Below are 22207 nucleotides of genomic sequence, written 5' to 3' on the forward strand. Positions count from 1 at the left end.
CTTCCGCGCTCGCGACGCACACTTCGCCCATGTCAGCGGCCTCCGCAGGCCCCGCACACCTGCGTCCCGCCCGCTGCCTCCCCGCCGCTCCACAGCCATCGCGGGTGCCGCTGCGGGCAGCAGCCGACTCGCCCTCCCTGCCGCTGAGCCCCTCGAGTCCTCGCTGGCAACGGCGAGGCGGAGCGCCGTGCGGCTGGGAAAGGCGATCGCTCTGCGGGCCGCGGCTGGGCGCCCGGGCGGGCGGCGGTGGGGGAGCCTGCCCCTCGGGGCGCCTTTCCCCCGGCCGCCATGAGAGGGGGGCTGCGGCTCTTCTCGTGGCTCGGTCTCCCCGCCGCTGCCTCCGTCCCGCAGCCCGCGGTGCCCGGGCGTCCGCGGCGGCGGCTGAAGCCTTGGCGCAGGGGGAGAGCCGGCGGCGTTAGCATGGAACTTAATGAGGCGGCATCTGGCTAACTGGGGGACGTGGGCAGCGATCACAGAGGAAGCAGCAGTAGGTTCCCCCTTCCCCGTCGCTAGCGGGGGAATTGCTGCTCCCTCCTTGCGGCTGGCGCCGGGGCAGGAGAGGCCGCGGGGCGCCCGGTGGCGGGGGCCCCGGGGCAGAAACCGTGCCTCCTCCCGCCCTCGGCCCGGAGTGACCCCTGGGCCCCTCCGGGATGGAGAAGCTCCTCAGGGACAAGGCGTTGAGCACTTTTTCCTTCAGAAGGAGGCCAGACTAGCGGGCTGCGGGGCAGCTGGGGCAGCGTGCGCTCCCAGGGCCCGCCAGGCTGCGCGGCCGCACGCAGGAGGGGCAGAGAGAGCTAGGAGCCGATGTTGCTGGGGAGGTGCCTCATACTCTGTGTCGGGATAATCCTAGTCTGAGTCCCAGCCAGTTGTAATCACAGGTGGAAATGGGACAGTCCAATCATAATTCCCAAGTTTTGCCATATTTCAAAATGTTTAGGGTTCCGCAGCAGATGTAAAATTGGAGTAAAAGCTGGCACAGGAAGGGCTGGCTGCGGGTCTCTCATCTTGTTACCTTCTGCTTTCGTCGTCAGAGAAAAATGTAAAAATGATGTTTGGTTTAGATTACAAAAATAACACCAGGGTAAAGTAGCTGTAAGAGAGCAGAGTTAGTCTCTCTGCTAACACAGTGCAACAGACCTAGGAACAAAATGGCTGCTGCCTTTGCATATCAGCAGCGTCAATGGAAAAGTATGGAAAATGCACACAGCTCTCTGTTCCCCAGCTTCATCCCTTGATGCCATCCATCCTCCTTTGCAAATGTAAGGAATTGGCTTTTGCACTGAAACTTGTGGGTATTTGCATTTGTAGCTTACTAAATAATATGCAATTCTTGGTATTTTGCCTGACTCTCTGTAAGGGTCATCAGGCAGTCAGACTAGTATTGACCCTGAGGTGCAGTTTCTTAATGTTATAAGGGTTTGGATATTGCAAATTTGCATTTCTTTGTCCAGTATATAATAGGGGCAGTGTGCAATTGATGCCAGTTTGGGGGGTTTTGTCTCACCAAAGGTGGTAACTCCAGTCCTCCTTCAGTTGAAGGGAGAGATGTCCATCTGTTATCTACTGGGCATAGTAGTTGTCTTCACAGAAAGCTCCAAGTTTATGGCTCTCTTCCAGCTATCAACTCTGTTTTGAAAGGGCAGTTGATCTTATAGGTGATGAAATTTATAATTATAAGTAACCCTGAGATGCTGAATACCTGGAGGACAGGTGACGGGGAAAAAAATTGATTTCCTATTTTCTCACTGTTCTATTGTAGACATGATTTTCTAAGGGTGTAAATGGGGCAAGGTTTGTAGAGAGAGTTAACGGGTTTTATTAAATTAGTTTACATGGTTGGAAAAATACATTCAAGCTCTTGGGCACACAAGCACTTCTTAAGAGAGGTTGTCTGTTTTTTCCAGTTATATCCTGTTTTCTGATATTCAGCTGAATATCTGAATTTCCAGGTGTCTGAGTTTGTCAGAGCCTTTCAAGGGCTTTCTTGGAGCCTATTATAGAAAACCTCTAATTTATGTCTGAAATTTTTTCATCTTCTTTTAGAACTCGATGTATACATAAGCAGTGCTCTGATTGAATCCCTAATATGTGGTATCCTTAAATATCAATATAAATAACTGAAATGGAAACAGAAATACGAAAAAAAATATTCCCAACACAACAAGGTTGGTTATCGAAAAAATTAAGCACGCAGAAGACCATAAATGTATAGTGCTAAAAGTGAGAACATTTTGTGTTGCACAGACAGCTTGGGATGTGCCAGTTTTCTGTCAACTCTTACTTTCCAGTTATAGATGCTAACCATCAGAGGGCACTCCTGATCCTACGAAGAAATAATGTAGTTTGCTAGAACAATAGTGAACAGTCAGACTTTCCTAATCTGGAAACATGCTTTACATGATTTATATGCCATTGGCATCTGGATTATGAGTCAACAGATGATAAAGTCAGATATTTATGACACCTCCATTTACCACCCTTTACAGCACAGTGCTAAATACTGTATAACTGATGCACTTGATTTAAAAGTCACTTGCAGCATAGCAGTTCTAGTGATTTCTTCACAATTTAATATAGTACTTAGCTCAGGCTGTGAAGGAAGTTTGCTAAAAGAAATGATTAACAATAGAGTCTGTGTTTCTTTAGCAATGTCCTTAGCGTCCATATAAGAGTGTTAGTCCGGGTCAAGATGCTGTGTCTGGTAAAGTATAGTATGTTCTTACTAATATTCACCTAGGAGCAGCTTATTTGGCTGTATGTGAGAGGAGAGGCAGTCAGATAGGTTAGGGGTGTGATTAGCAGAGAAGTGTGGTAAGCTTTAATATTTCCTTTCGTACAGTCTTATACCCCTGCAAATTTTGCCTTATATGTCCTTCTGTAGGAGTGTCTTTTTTTTTTTTTCCCCTGTGAGAAACTTCCCTAAAGTATGCATTTCATTTTTTAATGCACTTCTATCCTCTTTTTGAAAGGGAGCACTTTCTTCTTTTTGCAAAAGCTTGAAAACAGTGCACTTTCTGAGTTTGTAACAGCATGCTCACAAAAACAATAAATCAACTACCAAAACATGATTTTTTGGGTTCTGGTTGTTTATTTGTTTTGTTTTTTTTTCCTTTGAGGAACTTGCCTGATGGCAACCATGGACTCTTAAGACAGGCATAAAATGTGGGGGGAACCTGCTACACTTTTTTCCCCCCAGCCTCAGCCCCACAGCATATTATTAAGTTTATTCCTTGAGAATAGGCAATTGGTTATACACTTGCACTCTCCTTGTAACAGTGTCAGGACTGCACAGAGCGATATGCAGGAAGTAGGAACATATCCAAATGGAGGGAACAGCAGGCACTGCTTACATGTATGATCCAAGACCTCAGGGGCAGAATTCTTGTTTGGCCCCTGGTCTGGGCTCTTTATTTGTCCCAGTGTTCCTGTCTGTGTTTTATCTCACACTGATGCTGGTGCTTGAACCCAGGGAAAGATTTCTTTTCTAATGGGTAGATCCTGTTGCATCTTTTTTTGGGGACATGGGTTTGGACTGTGTGTTCAGAGGTCTGTTGTGCCATCCAGTTTAGCTTCAGTACTCTGCTGTTTGAGCTTCAACATCCATGTGGTTTCAACAGTGTTGAAATTGCTCCATGCTGCTGTGACAATATAAACTGGGTTGACATCTAGCTTGATCCAAGACCCCAAATCCCATACCAAATCGATGGGTCTCCGGAAGAGTTCTGGAGAGAATTTTCTGGCTTTTGCCACTGCCATTCTGTGTCGGCTGATGGCTGGAAAGTTAACATGCATAGGCAGTTTCAGAGACAGTTCTTAAGTTGCCTGGAGTGCAAGAAGGAAAGTTCTCCTTCATATGGTCATAATAGGCTTATTAAATTAGATTTTAATTTTTTAGTACTCATGTGCGTGCCAAGGCAATGGGCACATAACACTGAAGAGGTTTGATTACTTATTACTGTGTCTCATATAGATGACAGAAGTACCCAATATGAGACTTGGGGTTTTATGAATGAAACTGTATGTAACTTACTGTTGAGTACTTGGCGTTTTAGGGAGCTATTGCTGTTGAGTCAGCTCTCTGTTTACAGTGTAGATTCAGAAATGCTTTTAACTAAGCAAATTCATCCAGAACTTTTCTGTTGCTTGTTAAAATGTCTTCACTGATAGCAAAGAATATGAAAACAAAGTGTGGCTTGGGAGGACATGCCAAAGGTTGATTTCTCTTCAGCAGGTCAAATGTTCCAAGCTGGGAACAAGAAACATTTTGAATGGCCTGGCACACTCATGGGGAGCTGCCTGAGGAGCGTGTGTGTATGCTGCCCTCCTAAAGGTTTACTGGAAACTCGTGGGCACAGATAGCCCCTGGACTGGGTGAGTTTTTGGCTGGATTGAGGATGCATAATGGCCAAGGTGGGCAGAGCTGAGCAATTGTCACCTGTTGGCAGGATACTTGAACTCTTCACTTCAGGCCATGGTCAGATACCTAAATCCCATCTCTGTCCCTCTGCCTAGCCTATGGGGAAACCCGGAGAGTCTAAACAAGACACTGAGCTGGGAGATACCTAAAGGAATAGGGAGGAGGAGTAGTTTTTGATCAATAGGAAACATGGACTGAATGTCTGTTTGTGCAGAGAACAGAATTGGGTGGAAATCAGGCGGTTAGAATGCATTTCTTCTGTTTAGTAGTTGTCTCTCCCACCTTTAGGAAGAAAGTACACAGCTAAAACTGTTGATGAAGAGGCCAGAACCAGTCATGCTACTTGTGAGAAGGTTAGTACCCAACATGTCTCAAGATCCATGCAGTCCGGGGCCAAGAATTGACGTGGACCATTAAGCTTTGTGTGATTAGAAAAGGGCAGCCCTCCTGTTTGACACCACTTCTGACCTTTCCTTAGAAGGACAGTATAATAGGTTTTCTGTGGTTCAGACTTACTTGCAGATTAATACGTATTTGGTTTTGTCTTTTTTTTTCTCACCCATGGGAAATGATGACAAAGCAATTGTAATTACTTGGCTAGAAAATTACTTTTAAACTGTCTGGTGTTGACTGTCCATTTCAGAAGTATTTCTCTTATCAGTGTCTCCTTTTTTCCTCATATTTTCCTCACACTTTCACAAGATTTATTAAATGCCCGCGTCCTGGAAAGAGTTCTGCAGGGATTTCTGCTCCTCTTAAATCAAGGGTAGCACTCAGGATTTACACTGCATCTGATCATTGGACTGTTTTTTATATTTCCTTGAAATGATCCCTTCAGGGGGGGAAATGATCCATGAATAATGAGATTGTTTGAAGTTCAGAGGTAAAGTTAAAGCAGTTTGGGTGTGGAGATGGCAGCCGTTATAGGCACCATGGTCTGCCATCCTCTGCTGCCCCCAGAAGAGAGAAAGCAGAAGAGAGGTGCTGGGGCACTTGGGTTTCTGCCATCTTTGTGCTGGGTTGGCCACCTCTGGGACTGAGGGAAGGCACACTGTGGGACGCTGGTGTCTTAGACTGTCTCAGCTGGGCCTGACAAAGCTGATCCGTAGAGCCCGAGAAGAGTAAAGGGGTTGCTCAGTGACAATCTTCCAAGCGACCCTGATAAAACAAATCATCCTGTTTATCAGTACTACGGAAGTGATGTGTGAGGTTGGTTGAAACATTGGGAGTGTAGAGATGCTGGAGAGGGCCAAGTGGAAGGCTACCAAGCTGGTAGAGGCCTGGAGGACATACCCTTTAGGGAAAGGTGAAGGGTGCTGTGCTTGTAGAGGCTGATGAGGAAGCAGCTGTGGGGCACACTAATAGCCTGTAACTGGTTGAAGGCAAGCTATGGAGATGGTGAAGCCAAGCCCTTCTTGATTGTTTCAAGTGGCAAAAAAGAGAGGGCCCGGCATCAATTTGTGGCTTTGGAGGTTAGAATGGAAGTTAGGAATAATCTTTTCTCTTTGGAGGGTAGTGCAGGATTGGAGCAAGGTACCCAGAGAGGAGGTGGAATATCTATCCCTGATAGTTTTCAGGACTTGACTAAACAAAACCATGGCTGATTTGGTCTGATGCTGGTGATGGTCCTGGAGACAGGCACTTGGATTAGAGGACCTCCAGAAGACCCCCCAACATCAACATTTTGGTGAATGTGTGAACAATGTAAAGATTTCACTCGAGTTTGACCTTAGCATTGTTCGCAAGCAACTTAGAAGAGGTGATTTCTTTATTAAAAATTATAGGTAAAAGTGTTCACAGGAAACTTACAACACTGCTTCTCAGTGTTTTAAGCAATGCTAATGTAGCTGAAGGCTTTGATTAATTTTTTTTTTTGTTTCAAATAATCTTTAAAAATGAAGCTTTGTCACTTAATTTGCACAAAATAAAGAACTCCTTTTCTTTTCATACCACTGAATAAGCACTGTAGTTGATTAGGTACTTCTCCTTATCCAGTATGAATAGTTGCTGCACATGTATGTGTTTATATATATAGCATATCTCTAAAAAGGATAAATGCAAACATTTTTTCACTCAGCAGACTGCTAGCTCTCAGTTGTCACCTCATAACTATAAATAATAGCTTTGGAGCTAGGTATATTTCAGACAGAGGCACAGAAAGAGCAAGCAAATAGAGTTATTTTTTTTCCGTATCATTGGCACACCATTGTTCCGCTGTGGTCAGTGGTAGGATGTACAAACAGTATTTCAGATTCCATAGGAACCTGTTTTGTATTTATGCTAGGCCAGCGTCATGTGTTACTCGACCGACTGGAGGGATGGGAATGATAACCAGCAGCTTGCTTGGGCAAGAAGGAAGAGGTGCTCTTCCGTAGTTAATAAAGAAGCAGAAACTTGAAACAAAATCAGACTAAGATACATGTTTTTAGGACTTGAATTTGCCTACGTCAGCTAAGTTTTGTCATGGCAAAAGTGCAGAGAGGAATGTGGGAACACTTTTACCAGGTTGTCTTCATCTGAAAAAACAAAGTGAGCAAATTTTAACCAGAAATTGAATGGTAGCCACTTCTGCGAGTCTTCAAATGTTAACATCTATGGAAGAAATACTATATTGCTGTGGCTTTTCCTCAGTGCATTTGCAGGAAATGCCAAGCAGTAATGCTCTCCAGTTTAAAGCATGAGAGTCATGTGACAGAAGGAAAATGCACGTGTAAAGCTGATTACTGGGCTTTTACAATATGTTTTCTGCCCATTTAAATGAATTTTAAAGAAGTTAGCTTTTTTTGTTCATTGATGTCAGCTTTTTGCTGTAATTTATGTGGGTGCTAACTGCTACTGTGGCATCACAGGAAAAGAGCAGTGCAGTGGTTGCACACGGCAGTACTCTGGCAATGTCCTGCTGCTCAGATGCACCCCAGTTTGCTCCTGTCACATTAAGGGTGTTTTAAAATGAGCCATCATTTACAGATTCCACCTAAAGGAGTTTTCAGCTGGCCTTGCAGTGCATCTTTATGACCATTTCCTCTGCCGCATATTTATCCTCAGAGAATTATGAAATGCAGAGACCAAGTGGTTGTTCAGGTTCACTGAAATGCACAGGAAGGATTTTTACTGATAATTTCAAATCCTGTATTAACCGCATGGAAAAATATTTAATACCATTAGTAATCTGACCATATAATTCCCCTTGCCACTTTATGGTATATTTTCATGCAGTTTTTAAGAAGGAGAAAGATGAAGAAGCAGCCATACTTGAATCTGACGTTATGAAAAAGTTTCAAAAATTTAAGTTATGTTAACCTGCCATCTCAGGTTCAGTGAATAATTGTTACGGATTTCTAAATTTATATCAATGCAGATTAATGCTTTACAATTCTTCTACATGAAGTTAGATTGGCAAAGAAAGTTGGCTTTCTTGGTTTTACAGTGATGCCCATCAGCTATGCAATTGGTAAGCAGACTACTCAGACACAAAAGGTCACAAGGTAATACAGATCCATTCGTTGCACAAAAATTGAGAGCACCATGCGCTGTTTCAAAATAAGTTACCTAAAGTCAGGTTTCAGTTAAGATTCAGTTTCATCTTTAAATTCATTCTTGTGCAAGTTTTCTTACATCAGTAATGGAAATGCTAAATGACCTGCTCAAAAGTTGCATTTCTGCTTATCTCGTGCTTCCATTGTTATCATTAAGAGGATTCTTTGGGCAAATGACAGTAGAAGTTACTGGCGCTTTATAAATGTATCCATACTTTCCGATTTATCTCAGTACCAAAGGGCCAATGGCAGTTATGTACAGTAATGCAAGTTCTTACATGCTTAAGTCTGGTCCTGTGTGTATAATAAATGAGATCTACTCTGAAGAATTTGGAAAGCCAGGAGGTTGCAGGGTTAGCCTGCTATGAAATACCAGGGGACTGAGGCCCTGATCCCCAGTCCGTTCTTATTTGTAAAAGCACTTCAGCACATATGTATCTCTAGGCATGTGTTTAAGAGCCATTGACATCAATGAGACTTTAGCTGATGCTTAACCTCTGAGCATATGCTTAAGTTTCCTGCCGAATAAGCAGGGCCTTGAGCATATGCTTAAAAATACCCTGCTGAATTGCTGATCTCTCTCAGGCCTCTAGCCTGCCCCACATACAAAACTTTACTTGCTTCTCTAGGTCACTTGTTTTGGCTTGGACTTCAGATTTTTTCTTCTTTAGCATTTCCTTTTCACTCAGCTGGCTAGATCTATTTTCTACAGCCCCCATTATCACACACACATGGTGTTCATTATCACTCCACATTGCTCCACATTACAAAGTTGAGTACCCAGTTGGCTAATTTAATGCTTTCGGTGAAAGTGCTATCTATTTATAGTTTTCTGCAAATTTAAAATCATGTATGGAAGAAGCTGTTGTCAGTTAAATAAACATATTATTTATATTCAGGTGCTGTTGGGTTACAAACTTTTCACTATAATCCTTTCACAGTCTCTTTCACTGTGCAACATTATTATTGCATTAGGTGTGATATTTAAAATAGCTACAAAAATCCATTGTAGCTTTCCCAGACTTTTGCACAAGTTGTAATTACTGTTGGCCACAGTATTTAGTGCTGAAAATTTTCTTACCAAAAATACTGTGTTGTTTAAGCTGAATTTTTATAGGATTACTTTATCTCCACTGGAAATTTTCAATTTACTTGCAGCAAATATATCCAATAGTGTTTTTCATATTGAATCAGTGTTTCAGTATGAAAGTTTTTTGATTCATTTTATTTTAGCACATTGGGTTTTTCAGCAAAAAAAATTAGGGTATTTTAAGTCAAAGTGAAACTATAACGCTCCTTTAAAATTTTCAAAAATTTCCCATGAGGAAACCTACAGTTTCAAAGGAAAAAGTTCAAACAAAGTTTTTTTCCATTAAAACATTTCCCACATGAAAAAGAGGTTTTCTGTTTACTTTTAGTTAACAACAAAGAATTTACCTGGTGTCTTTTATTACTACCAAGAGAAGCCTGTGAAAGAATGAACTAAATATGGACTCACTATTCTGAATTTTTATGCAGTAGTCGTTTTAGAAGACTGACTATGCTGATCCAAGTCAGGGATGTGAACACCCCCAACACCCCAACACCCCCCCCCCCTAGATTCATGGGTCTCAGGATAGGTGTTTCGTAGGTTTAGTAAAGGCAATTGAGGGCTGCTGAATGTGCCTGCAGCTCATGGATTTCTGTTAGAACATAGGATAATCTTAGCAGATACCTAGACACATGTAAAAGGATAATAATTTCCCAATTCCAACAATTGGCTTTGGAAATTATGAAAAAATTACTTAACTGTTGTTTTCATTATCTGGTGTCCACTTTCAGATGCTTACCATTGAACATTCATGACTAAAAATAGTTTATGCTGCACATACTGTTTAAATACATTTCTTGGATGAATCCAGAAAACCACCAATCAGTGAACTGAAACTCAAGCTCCTACTCTACTTGTCAAGAGATTCTAGATCCTCATGTTACACCAAAACATAACAAACTGTTAAGACCATTTCATGCTTCATTGGCTTCAAATAAACCAGAAGTATCCAGAAAAAGGTTTCCTCCAACTTTCATTTGTCTGCATCTGAATTTTGGTAAATTCAGATGTTCTGCACACTTTGCTCTTGGCTTCAGTCACTGCATCTTGCTAGGAGGGCAGTGGATTTTGTTTTCCTTGCAAGTAAGGAACAGAGAAACATTTTTTCACTGAAGTATTGTGGTTCAGATGTAAGGAGGCATTTGTATTTTACTGCCCACACAGACCCACGCTGTTAGCTTGCAGGCTGTCACCCCTGGTCGATGGAGTCCAAAGCCTCCTTGTGGTGGGGAAGTTTGCGGTATCGCCACAGACACACACGTCCCGTGCAAGTAAGTACTGGTAGCTGGCACGATCAGAGTGGGGATCTTCCAGGACAGATGGAATCCAACACATGTTTTATAAGATTTGAGGACAGACCGGTTTCTTAATTCAATGAAAAATTCCTTTTACCTCCTTTTTGCTGACTCAGCATATTGTTTGCAGCTGGACCAGAGTGGGAATGCCTGTGTAGAAGAGTTATATGACTCTGGCAAAACTAACTGGTATGGAACTAATTGCAGCCCACCCAAACCTAGCAGGAGGCAGAGTTTTCCTTTCAATTAAAAGCATTCTGCTAGAAGGCAGCACACAAGATCTGATGCATGTGTTCAGATGAATGCTTAATAATAGCTTTCATGGGCTATAATAATCTTCAGGAATGAAGGCAAACAGGAGACGGAATTTAAAGAAAAATATTAAAAAGGGTCCAGCTCTAAACCAGAAGGTGAGAATATCTTTCCTGAAAATAATTTTTCATTTACTAAAGGAACAGATCTGAGAGAGGAATTATAAAGGCCATTATTAATTGGACTGATCTCATTTATTAAACTTCCTGTAGCAGACTGGCGCTGCTCATCTTTGCAACCCCTCTTGTTAGCAAATTTTGAACCCCCTGGTTCTTGCGGTCTGTCTGGCAGGTGTAAGACATTTACTTCATCCTGGTTGCAAGGCGGTGGGAGTTGGGAGGGCAATTGCGTCCTAAAACACAGGGAGTTGTGATTGAGGACAAGAATTTTACTGAGGAAAGCTCAAGAACAGCTTGGCTTAGTTGACAGTTACATTTGTGCACTTATTACTCAAATTACCCACAAAACCAACTCGGCTGCAAAAGGCTGAAGTAGTTGGATTAAATATGGTGGAGGGAAACTCTTCATGCTGTCTTGTCTGCCAGGTGGTAAAAATAAAGTTTGAAGTTGCCTGCAGTACTAAAGAAATTGTCAGCTGGGAAAAGGGAATGGAAATGAAGCTGTGGAAGGGAGGGGGAGGTCTGATCTGTACTGGAGAATAGGCTAGAAATGGTGGTGACTGAATGATTTACTGTCATCAGGTGGGATAAGGATCTTTCACAAAGGGCCAGAAGACAGAGAAGGGTAAGAAAGGTTGAGGGAGGCTGTGTGGAGCTGGCCTCCAGTGAGAAGGGTGTTGAGGAAGGCCCGTGGTGCTGTGAGGTGCTACGAAGGAAGAGCACGGGGTGCATGTGAAGCCTTTCACTGGCCAGGCTGGAAACAAACATACGAGAAGTCCCTGTGCCAGGGAGCTGAGGGAGGGAGGCAGGAGCCTGTATTCAGGGAAGGGACAGCAAGAACCTGGTCATGGGTTAGAGGTGAGGACCACAGCACTATTTCTGGTCAGGCACAGCTGTGGGGATGGGGGACCAGGAGAAGACTTTGGACCTACTGGGATTTTTGTGGTCCCACTGGAAGGAGCTGAGCTATTCTGCCATCATAAACAGCCATTCTTCCTTTCCTCTGTCAGTCATTATTTGGGGCATTGTATGGCAAACCTCTCTTCCTCTTTTGGAAATGCACCCGGTATTTTTACTTTATTTTTTTTTCATGCTTTTGGGTGCCAAGTGAAAAGGCCCTGCTGTCTGCTGGGGACCTCTGTCTTTCTGTCTTTGATGATCAGTATTTGAATAAGGATTATTTTCCATCCGGTAATAAAGGAGAAAGATGTGATCTTAGTATTGTGGTGCAAGTTGCAAAAATAATTTCTGCTTGCTTGGTAACTTCATCCTTTGAAGTATGCAGATTCTCTCAGGGGTGTATGTGACCTCACCTTCTAGTTACCAAACTTTTCCAAATGTCGGATTACACTCAACACCAGATTAGGAATGTGCTTGACATTTCTTTATAAGGTGCAGGAAAATATCTGGGTGGAGATGAAAGCAGATACAAGTGGAACTGGGATATTGGAATAAATTATATATTGCTACTATTACACTTCTCTTCCTGTGCTTCAGCCTACCTTTGTGCTGGGGCTTTGGCTAACATTCAGTTGTCTGCATACTTCCTGAGAACTCATGAGAAATTTGTTCATTACAAGTCCAAATCACCTCAGGAAAGGGACTGCAACAGCTTGCTCTGCGGCATTCACATTCAGGAACAAACTGACAGTCTACTTTTACCCTCTTCATTATTTATGTCCACATCTTAAATTACAGGTGGCATTGCTGGTGCAGTAGAGTTTGGCAGTTTGGTGACTATGAACTACTGGAAGTGTCAGTACAGTGTTTGATCCTGCTGCTGTTTGTATTCAGAATTTATGTGTGGAAAACTGTAGACCAGCACCTGAAAATACTGCAAACATTTTGCTATGAAAACATAAATATAACTATTTTACAAAAGAGTGAATGACTGATCATATACCTCAGCAACATGTATCATATGTCCTTCATGGATAAACCTTTTTAAAACACTGAGACAAAACTTCACAATTCAGAACAGGAAAGAAACAGAAGTTTGTTGGAAGGTATGCAGGGCTACTCTAGGAATTTTCAGCTCTGGTCATGACATGAATAACAGGCATCATCAAGATAATAATCTCTGAGCATTCAATATTTCTTATTCATTCTTATTGAATAGCATCGCTATGGAGCTTTCAATGTTCTTTTGGCATGGCTTATGTTAATACATTGTCGGTCTTAGGCAGAATGAGTCTTAATACTTTTCATAGTTTTAACTTTTTAAAATGGTTTCCGTTCCATAACAAGAAAATTGAACTAGGTGTGTCTGTGGAATGACATACGCTTGTCTGTTTACATTTCTTAGCATGTTTTGTATCTATTTACTGCTCTGACTTTTTTCCTGAACAGTCTCCCATTTCCAGCTGAGAGGTGTGTGTGTGTGTGTGGTTAAAGGGACCATTTCATTAATCTCTTGCATCTTAACCTTTCTTCCTTATTTGAGCCTTAGTTCTGACACTTACGGAAATGGCCATTGCCTGTACCTTCTCCTCACCAAGTGCTGCTCCGTTTTTCTCTCTTAGTAAGTTCCTTCTCTCTGGTCACTGTCTTACTACTTTCAGCAAACCATCATTTCATTCTGCTGTTTACACAGAGAAGTGCATGTGCACTCTCTGCCATTTTTGGCTCTTTTTTCCTTATGGCATAGTAGGGTTGTCTGATTGTGAGCAGATACACTTTTTTAGCTTTGCATGGTATCTAACTCTGAATTAATGTTCTTGTGTGAGTGAGTTTGTAGCTGCTCATTTGCTCTGCTCCCTTCACAGTTCTTGAATAGCAGGGTTCCTCTGCCAAGCCTCAAGTCTATCATGCCAACATCACTTCAGCCCAGTGGTCTGCCTTGGCTTGATACTGCTTTCGCAAGGGAGAACTTGTGACCTATGGACCTCTTTGACAGTTTAAACATCTTTTTTTGCTTCCTTCCAAATCATTACAGGCCCCACTAGTCTATCAAGAGCCCTACTTACCCTCTAGCAGACCTAGTGTGGATGTAACGGTAAATTAGCTGGATCCAGTACTGGGGCTATTCTGTCCGTGTCGATAAAAGTCTGTGACTGTGTCTTACCACTTCTGCTGCCACTCACACAGGGACTCCCAGCATGGTAGTTTGTAAGGCTGAAGCAAATGATAGAGAGGACCTTAAGCTGAATAACATTGGGGTTAGCAGAACATTATATTAAAGGCTGAGCAATACTTGGAGATTTAAGTGTTAACTCTTCTATAATTTTGAAATTAATACAAAAAACTGATTACCTTGTACTATGCTTTATCTCATGAAGCTTTAGATATAATCTTGATTTCTGAACTGAAGGCTGTTTGCGCAAGGGGTTCCCAAGAGCTTCCTAACAAGTAAAAACAATTCATGAAATGACCAGGTGGCCACGGTGGGTTTTTCCTTGTTTCTAGGGGAAGCGATGGGGGGGTTTGCATGCATGCATCTGATACTCAGGCAGTGCATGTGGTCTCACCCTGAATGATCTCTATCACTTGTCAGTCCTGCATATGCAATAGAGACTGACGCATTTGCACATGCTGGGACTGGGCAAAATGGGTTGCAGCCAGCCTACTCTTAGAAAAGTGGGTGGCTCAAGGGCATGTTCTGTGGTCACTGAACCTGCAAGAAACCCATACAGTGAAAGCTGAACCCTATCACTGGCAGAAACCTGAGAGTGGCTGTGGGCTTGTTGTTATTGTTGACCTCTGACTGCCAGGGATTATGTTTTTGTTTTGTTTCTACTATTGGACAATGTCCCCTACTAATCTATAGTTAATTTAGAAGAGGCTCTGAGGTTTTTTTGGAAGGCAAAGAGACCACATTTTCTTGTGCAAGTATTTAAGAATGACTGCTGACTTGTGGCTACTTTTCATACTGGAGGGAATATTGTGGAGAGCACCAGTATCTGCCAACCAGTTAGTGTTGACTAAAAAGTTTGGAGATGAAGGAGGCTTGTGAAACTGTTAATTGCACTTCCTCAATAATGGACCTGGCTGTAATTAAGGCGATGGCACTCCTCGTACACAACCTTGGCAGTCTGAGATGTTTTGTGAAAATTCTTGATAAATTGTGCTGGTTCAAAACTTGGAAATAAGAGGCAGGGATAATAGTGAGAAGGAATGCATATCTGGGATTCACAGGCTGAGGTCTGGCATTTGAAGAGATCAGGAAGGGGAGATCATAAGTGGATCAGAAGGAGCATGAAGCTACTTGTGGCCGTAGGGGAGGGGCAGATTAGGATGAGTTTACTCAGCTTTAGGGAACTATTTGGGCTATTCATGTTAGTTAGGCCAGCGAGGATAGTCCTGTTCTGAATCTGCATCTAAAGGAGCTGTTCTCTACAGACTATGTATGGAGAGAGCCAAGAGGAATTAGCATCTCTAGGCTAAAATTAGCCTTCCTGAGTCCTGAAGTAATAGTCTGCTACACAAAATGATTGTGAGAGCTCATCTACTCCACCAGTTACTCCAAGGCAATTATCTACATTTATTGCAGGCACTGATGAAACCTGTTCTTAAAATTCTTTGGTAATATATTGAGACAGTTGAATTTCCACTGCACCACCTCACTAGTCTTGCCAGAGAAAGAAGTCTCTAATGTCTAACCTAAGACTTTTTTTGCTGTAAGTGCAGAGAATTTTTGGCCAATTTGAAATCAGCCATGTTCATGCTAACTGGTTAATCTCATTCACTTTGCACTACTTTATTTTTAAAGTACTGTCATGATTTTGCAAATCAGTCTGCTTTTTTCTAGATTTAAATAGCTTGAGATCCTTCAGCAATTCCTAATTTTCCTCATATTTCTAGACATCTTCTTCAGACTTCCCACAGGAGGCTGGCATCTTTCATGAAGTGCTGTGCCACCATCTGACTATGAGACGTGGAGTGGCAGAATGATTGCTTTTTGACAGTGCCCTCATCGTTGCTACTTTAAAGAACTGCTAGTTCTTCTGGACTCTGTTTTCCCCTTCTAACCTGTTAAAATGGCATTTCTTGATGGTTGTTTTCCTGAAGTCCATCGTCCTGTTTGCTCTTTGTGTATTTCTTTTCTAAACAATTCACAGTCACAATTACACTCCTACCTTCCTTACCCTGTCCCTCCTTGCTCCTTGGAGTGGAGTCCAGACAAATCCTCTCCTTCTTACCCCAGGACAGATACATTTCAAGAACTTGCTGGGGAGGAGTTAGCACACATATCATATACATTAAGTGTGCAGGCTGTATGTCCAGGTTGTCTCTTCAGCCAGTGGATACATAGGGGCACATCCAGGAGCAATTGACTTCATTTACGGTATCGGGCTAGGATTAATTCTTGTCAAATATTTATCTCTCTTCATTGACTATAAAAATGTTTGAATATTTGGGCAACTTGGATGGGACAAGCTTCACAATATTCCTTTTTCAACTAAAGATTGGGACATTAAAATTAAACCCACCACGTTATACAGTTGAGGTTATTTTGATTACGATCATCACAAGCTTTGCCATGTGGATTTCCCAATGTGATTATTATGCTGTGCTCAAATCCAAGATGGCCCCAACAGTCCTCTACCCCTTCTGACATTGTCCAAAGACCTTAAAGTAGCAGGTATCTCTGTCTGGACATCAGAGAAAGTATGCTTAATATGTAAGACTTTTACTCCTTCCTGACTGAACAAACTGTAATCTCCTATAAATATACCAGTTCTATATATTGTCCAATTAATTATGCCATGCCAATGAAATAATTTCCCCCCTTCATTCATGGACAATATACGGTTCATGGACCACCATCCTCCTTTGGCCTTTTGTAACCTTAGTGTTACTTAATCTTTTGTGATTTTAAGCCGCTTCTGCAGGCTGCCCTCATTTAACCCTTCCTTGAGAATTTCAGATTCTAGGGTCTGTCGATTCTGGTTTAAAACTGGTCATTATGTTAGCAAGCCAGTGTGCAAAAATATTATTCTTTGTTAATACAAAGGTTAGGATATAAGAGAAGGTATTGGGATGGTGTGCCACTGGGGAGAAAGCATGCAAAGAGGTCAAAACAAAAGCCTAAGCCTGTTTGAAAGTATTTCTCACCAGAAATTTGAAGGGCAAAATTAACAATCAAGTTTCTGTCCAAAATTTTGCAGTTCTGGCACACCTCTTCAGTGAAGTAAAATAAAATGCTAGTTTTAAAAAATATTAATCAGCTCACAGGAAAAAAAATTATGATATTTATTTGAGCAAAACTGGTTTTTTTTTTGTGTGGTTTGTTCCTGCTGTTTTTCACAGTGTGCTGATACTTAAGAGAACATGACAGTGTAGTAGTGGGGAACTTGAAAGTATATATGAAATACAAGAAATAGAAGTTTGTCACTGGAAGTTTTGTACTGCAGAGTAGTTTGAAACAGTTTTCTTCATTCTAAGATCAGTTTGAGTCTGAGAGATCTTACAAGAACAAACCCGTATGCCTGGCAGCAATCTATGTGATTTCCATCCTGCTCCAGTGTGAAATACCGCGTTCTAGGCAGGCAATGAAATTTTCTGATGCCCTCATTTTTTCCACAGGCCTCAGAAAAATGGCAAACCTCGTTGTGATTGTACATTGTTAAATAAAATAGCTGTTAAATGGTGTTTCAATATATTTTAGTTAATATCCAGTTACTAGAGAATTGGCCCCACCTAATGCATCCCATCAGATTTAAACAGATTAACAGGTTTAAAGTTCTGCATCGATTTCAGAATTTCAGGTAATTGTTCATACATTAGATTTTCAAGTAAGATATGGGACTATACTGGCCCCTTCCTGTGAAGAGGCAAAGCTGTTTTCAATCTCAGCCTACATGTCACAGCAAACTCTTTGCAACTTTCTGTCTTGCATTCCGAGTGCTTTTAGAGATGATCCATCATACCACCTAAATCAGGTCTAAACTCATCTGTTAGTCCTTCTGCTCAAGGCTTCTGGTTGTTTCACTGCTGGTCTCTTGACAGCAGAAGATTCTGCCATATCCTCCTTTTTCTGTCCCAGTGGTGGCCATGGGGATATAGACCCTTTCTGTGCTTGAAAAATTGCTGGGCCTGCTGAGGAATGCTGCCAGCGGTTCAGTGGACTGCCAAGGATGAGGTGTGTGTATATGTGGCAATGAAGGAGATGTTAGTGATGGCAGTTGTGCATGAGCTGTTTGTTTAACAAATGAGCTCGTAAGAACTTGAATTCATATATGCAAAGCAATAGCGCTTCAGAAATAATGTAAAAGTTTACACATTGATTTCATTGCTTTAGGTGTTAGTGTTGCTTCCCTGTCATTTATGGATATCAGATCTGTAGGTACTCAAGACTGAAGCCTACTGCAGTAGATCTGGGAAAGAATACCTTTCTAGGATGTCTCCTGCAGAACTTGGTCCCTATTTTTGGGAAACAACAATTTTTTGATATTTAATATTTATAACTAAGAATTAATTAATAAAGTGATATTTAATAGGACAAGGGGTAATGGTTTTAAGATAAAAGAGGGTAGATTTAGATTAGATATTGGGAAGAAATTCTTTACTGTGATGGTGGTGAGACACTGGCACAGGCTGCCCAGAGCAGCTGTGGGTGCCCCATCCCTGGGAGTGCTCAGGGCCAGGCTGGACGGGGCTTGGAGCAACCTGGTCTGGTGGAAGGTGTCCCTGCCCATGGCAGGGGGTTGGAACTGGGTGATCTTTAAGGTCCCTTCCAACCCAAACCACGCTATGATTCTATGTTTTATATATTTATAAATACAGATAGTCTGCAGGTCTGTTCTTTAATCACAGGCTAGAAAAGAGCGAGTATTTTTGTGACTTGAGGAAGGCTGAACTTCTGAAGAACAAGCTTTTATTTATAAATAGGACTCAGAATAAAGCTCCTTAAGCTAGTTTACTGTAAGACCACAAAGATGAGATCTTCAGCAAATTTGAAAGGTAAATCAACACCACTTCACTGAAGTCAGAGAAGCTGCATCCGTTTATACCAGTTAAAGATGACAAATTTCCAAGGTCTGTATTAATGAGAGGCCTGGAAGTGGGTGGAGGCATGAAATTACTTCAGTATTATTACTTCAGCAAGGCCTTCTGCACATACTCCTACCATGGGACCACCATGGAGCATTTGTCTGAGGAACAGTTTTGTCACATCAAACTAAATGAGTTTCTGTTGCTGCTCTCAGCACTCAGTCCCATCAAGGGCTCTCGCATGGCTGCTCCAGCACAGAAGAATGCATTCAGGAAGGAGCTGTGATCAAAGCTTCCTGGCTCTACTGAAAATGGGAGTCTGGACAGAGAACCGAGGCACTTCCACAGAGCAGCACACCCCGGGTGTGTGCTCATGGGGGAAGGCGGAGGTGAGCTGAGTACAGCTGGTGGGTGTGGATTTCAGTTCTGCTCCAAGTTACATGTCTTCACTTACATTTCCTTCAGTGTGAAATTATGTTTACATGTATTTAATTCACTTTAATGATTAACTCTTATTTGTCTTTCTTTATTAGACTTCATAGGAAAAGATCTAAGCTGTATGTCATGTCAGAGAAAAAGCCAAGCCAATTGAACTAAGTTGCCTGATGTAGGTTTTCCAAGTTAGCAATTGACATTAGCTGTAGTCTTGACCTTATTTAGTTTTTCAGATTTTGCTGGGGCTAGAGGTAGATCCTGAGTAGTTTCCTGTTTCCAGGTTGCAGCAGAAGTCTCAGCTGGAGTGAGCTCCTCTCTCCCCAGAAATGGAGCTTATGAGCATTATGGCAATTAAGCAACAAGTTTCATGAGACAAACACTACCAAAGAGGTCCCACTCCCACTCCCTGTCTCTGTGCTGCAACCACTTACCTTGAGCTGTCTGTGTGTGGGAGCTGATTCAACTCACTGAAGTGGCAGAAAACAAGCCCAGCAAAGAAGTGGATGATTTTCTGCTGTGTAGTGAGTTAAATTGCCACAGCAAGGGTCCTGGGAGCATCACAGCTAGCAGAAGAGAAGGAATGGTGTTGTGTGGCTGGGAGTAAGAGAGGAGGGAGCAGGAGTGCGACACTCTCTAACTCCTTTTGGGAGTGTGCTCAGCTGGCTCTGCTGAACATGTAGCTGTAAATTAGTTGCCTGGGGAGTTTCCAGGCAGAGGAGAGAAGTGCCTGATGAATTCAGGCTCCAGAAAGGTTAGGCAGTTTTGGAAGGCAGGCAGAGTGGATCGCTGTTGGTGTATGTGGGTTTTAGATGCTGAAGTTCCATCTTTGGTGGGGTTTGAGCAAGCCAGATCCCACCCTGAAAGATCTGCTTATAAAACAAACAAACAAAAGAGTTGTTCTGTGTTTTTCATTGGAATGCCACTAACTGTGTTAATGACAATGGGGACCACCAATAGCGTGAACTCCCTGTTCTAATGCAATACTTCCAGGCTTCTTTAAACTACATTTTATAAGAGGCATCAAAGGCAAAAAAATTCTGCATTAGCTCTATGGGAGCTGCGTGCATACATCAGAGGGCAAATATGGCCCCCAGTGTTCTCCCTGCAGTGAATTTGGGTCTCTGATAGCATCAGTGCAAGAAGAATAGAGCAGTAGCTTAGGAGGCATGTGGCATTTCCTGGCTGGGTGCAATGGATTCCCCAGCTGAAACCAATAAAAATCAGTTCAGGAAGAATTTTTCAGAAAATCCGTGGTGAAATTGACAGTCTTGAAATGCTCACACAATTCTTGCAGCTGTGGAGTCCTTAAAGTCAATGAGTTCCAGGAAAAATGACAATAGTTCTGGAAACTTTCCCATGACTGCCTCTGGGCAAGCATTCAGAATAGCTCGTTTACTCAACGATGCTAATTCATTAATCATTAGAGATACTTTTGTTCAGTTCCCTTTGAAGTTGGCCACAACTTTTCTTTTCTCCTAAGATGAAATGTGGTCAATTATATCCATACATAGATATAACACGGGGCAGGTTCTTCTCTGACAAATTATTTACTAGCTTTGTCAACCCAGACTTCTCTCTCTCTGATGTTTCTCTATTGTATATGCTGACCAGAAAATGTTGCAAGTCATCCAGTTTTAACTGTATTAGATCGACTTTTCTTTCAGCTCAGTTGTTAACGTCCTCAGTTGCTGTGGTAAACTTTGATGTGATTGGTCTTAATTTTCTTATTATGGGACACATCATCTTCTGTGCTCACAGCCAACCATAGCATTATCTTTTCAAAGGCATGACTATCCAGCAGTACCCCTTCTCCAGAAACTGATATGTTTTGGTGACCTCTCTTGGCTTTTCTGCCTTTCCTTGCACTTCTTGAGCTGATGAGTGACCAAACTTGAAGCCAGATGGTGTCACAGCACTCCTGAGAAGACTTAGTCTTACCTAGCCTTGCCTTTGTGGTGGTTTGGGCCCTTCAGCACTGTGCCTGGACTGGAAAGAGCTCACTCTATTTCTTCTAGTCCTCTTTAGTGTATCTGGCCTCTCCAACAGGCTTTCTCCTCTCCTGTGAGTGAGGTTTCATGAGGCATCTGAGTCAGCCCATGAACTTGCTGCTGGCGAAAGGGGCAGGCCCATTCCTGGACCCATGCTCCATTTGTCTCCCTTCTGTCATCTCTGGGATGTGTCTGATCCATTAGCTCACTAAAGTGGTGAAAACTATTCACTTTTTCTTGATTTGTTTTGGTTTATTGCATTAGATTTCTGCCAGTTTAGTGAGCTAAATTCATTTTCTAAGGGGCCAAGTGAATGCAAGAGCTGGTGAAAGGGAAGGGTATGTCTCCATAGCTGGCAGCAAGAGAGGGAGCGGAAGTTTTGTTGGTTAAACTGAGCTGTTTTGGAAAAGGATGGCAGCTGCTGCTGCATTTTGAGTGTTTCTGAAAGCACTTGCTGCATTGAGTGCCTCAGGAGAGATTGACAGAGTGCTTGGTTTGCGGATCTGAACAAGGTTCAGGCCTCAGGTAGGTGTTGAACTCCTCAGGCAATTCATCATGGGGTATTTCCCAGTGGTTGTCCAGAAATGAAGTTTGAAGGGCAGAGGGAACTGTGGATTTTAGGCATGTAGCTTCAGGGGAGGAGTAAGCGTATTTGGGGCTGGCAAGAGGCACTACATGCTGCAATTTTGGATGCTAGTGTCTAAATTCTACCTAAGGCCTCTTGGTTGTGGCCATTTCTTCCTTCTGTTTAGCCAAGAAAGTTGTGGTGGTGAGGATGGCTGTTACAGTAGGATATCATACTGGTGCTCAGAGGTTATGTTTGGGCTTGCAGTTTTAGTATGTAGTGCTGAAAATGACCCACAAGAGATGCTCAACAAATTCTGCAGTAGTCAAGGGAGCTCTCCACTGATGCTCTGAGATACAGTGAAGCAGAGGAACAAGCTTCCACCTCACTGTAATGTTAGAGACCTCAATGTAGGTTCTGCTACCCACTGTTTTGGAGAGGGCAGGACTGCCACTGAAAAACAACGGTGTGAGCTCCAAGGAAATCTGCCACTGGCTGGGATCCCAAGCCCTGAAGGT

The 22207-nt window shown here is 42.5% G+C and overlaps 1 long non-coding RNA gene across 3 annotated transcripts in view; it reads left to right on the top strand.

Moving 5' to 3' along the window:
* Positions 1–346: 346 nt before the first annotated feature.
* Positions 347–22207, top strand: part of LOC121090737 — a 141137-nt gene continuing 119276 nt past the window's right edge. The window contains exons 1-3 of one of the 3 annotated variants that reach the window (XR_005828690.1): positions 347–1259; positions 4229–4371; positions 4706–4770. This is a non-coding gene — a long non-coding RNA (uncharacterized LOC121090737). The remainder of the gene's footprint in view (positions 1260–4228; positions 4372–4705; positions 4771–22207) is intronic. The other 2 variants (XR_005828692.1, XR_005828691.1) reach the window with 2 other exon arrangements.

This window comes from Falco naumanni, chromosome 6, assembly GCF_017639655.2.
Source record: "Falco naumanni isolate bFalNau1 chromosome 6, bFalNau1.pat, whole genome shotgun sequence".
In the NCBI taxonomy this organism is placed as follows: domain Eukaryota; kingdom Metazoa; phylum Chordata; class Aves; order Falconiformes; family Falconidae; genus Falco; species Falco naumanni.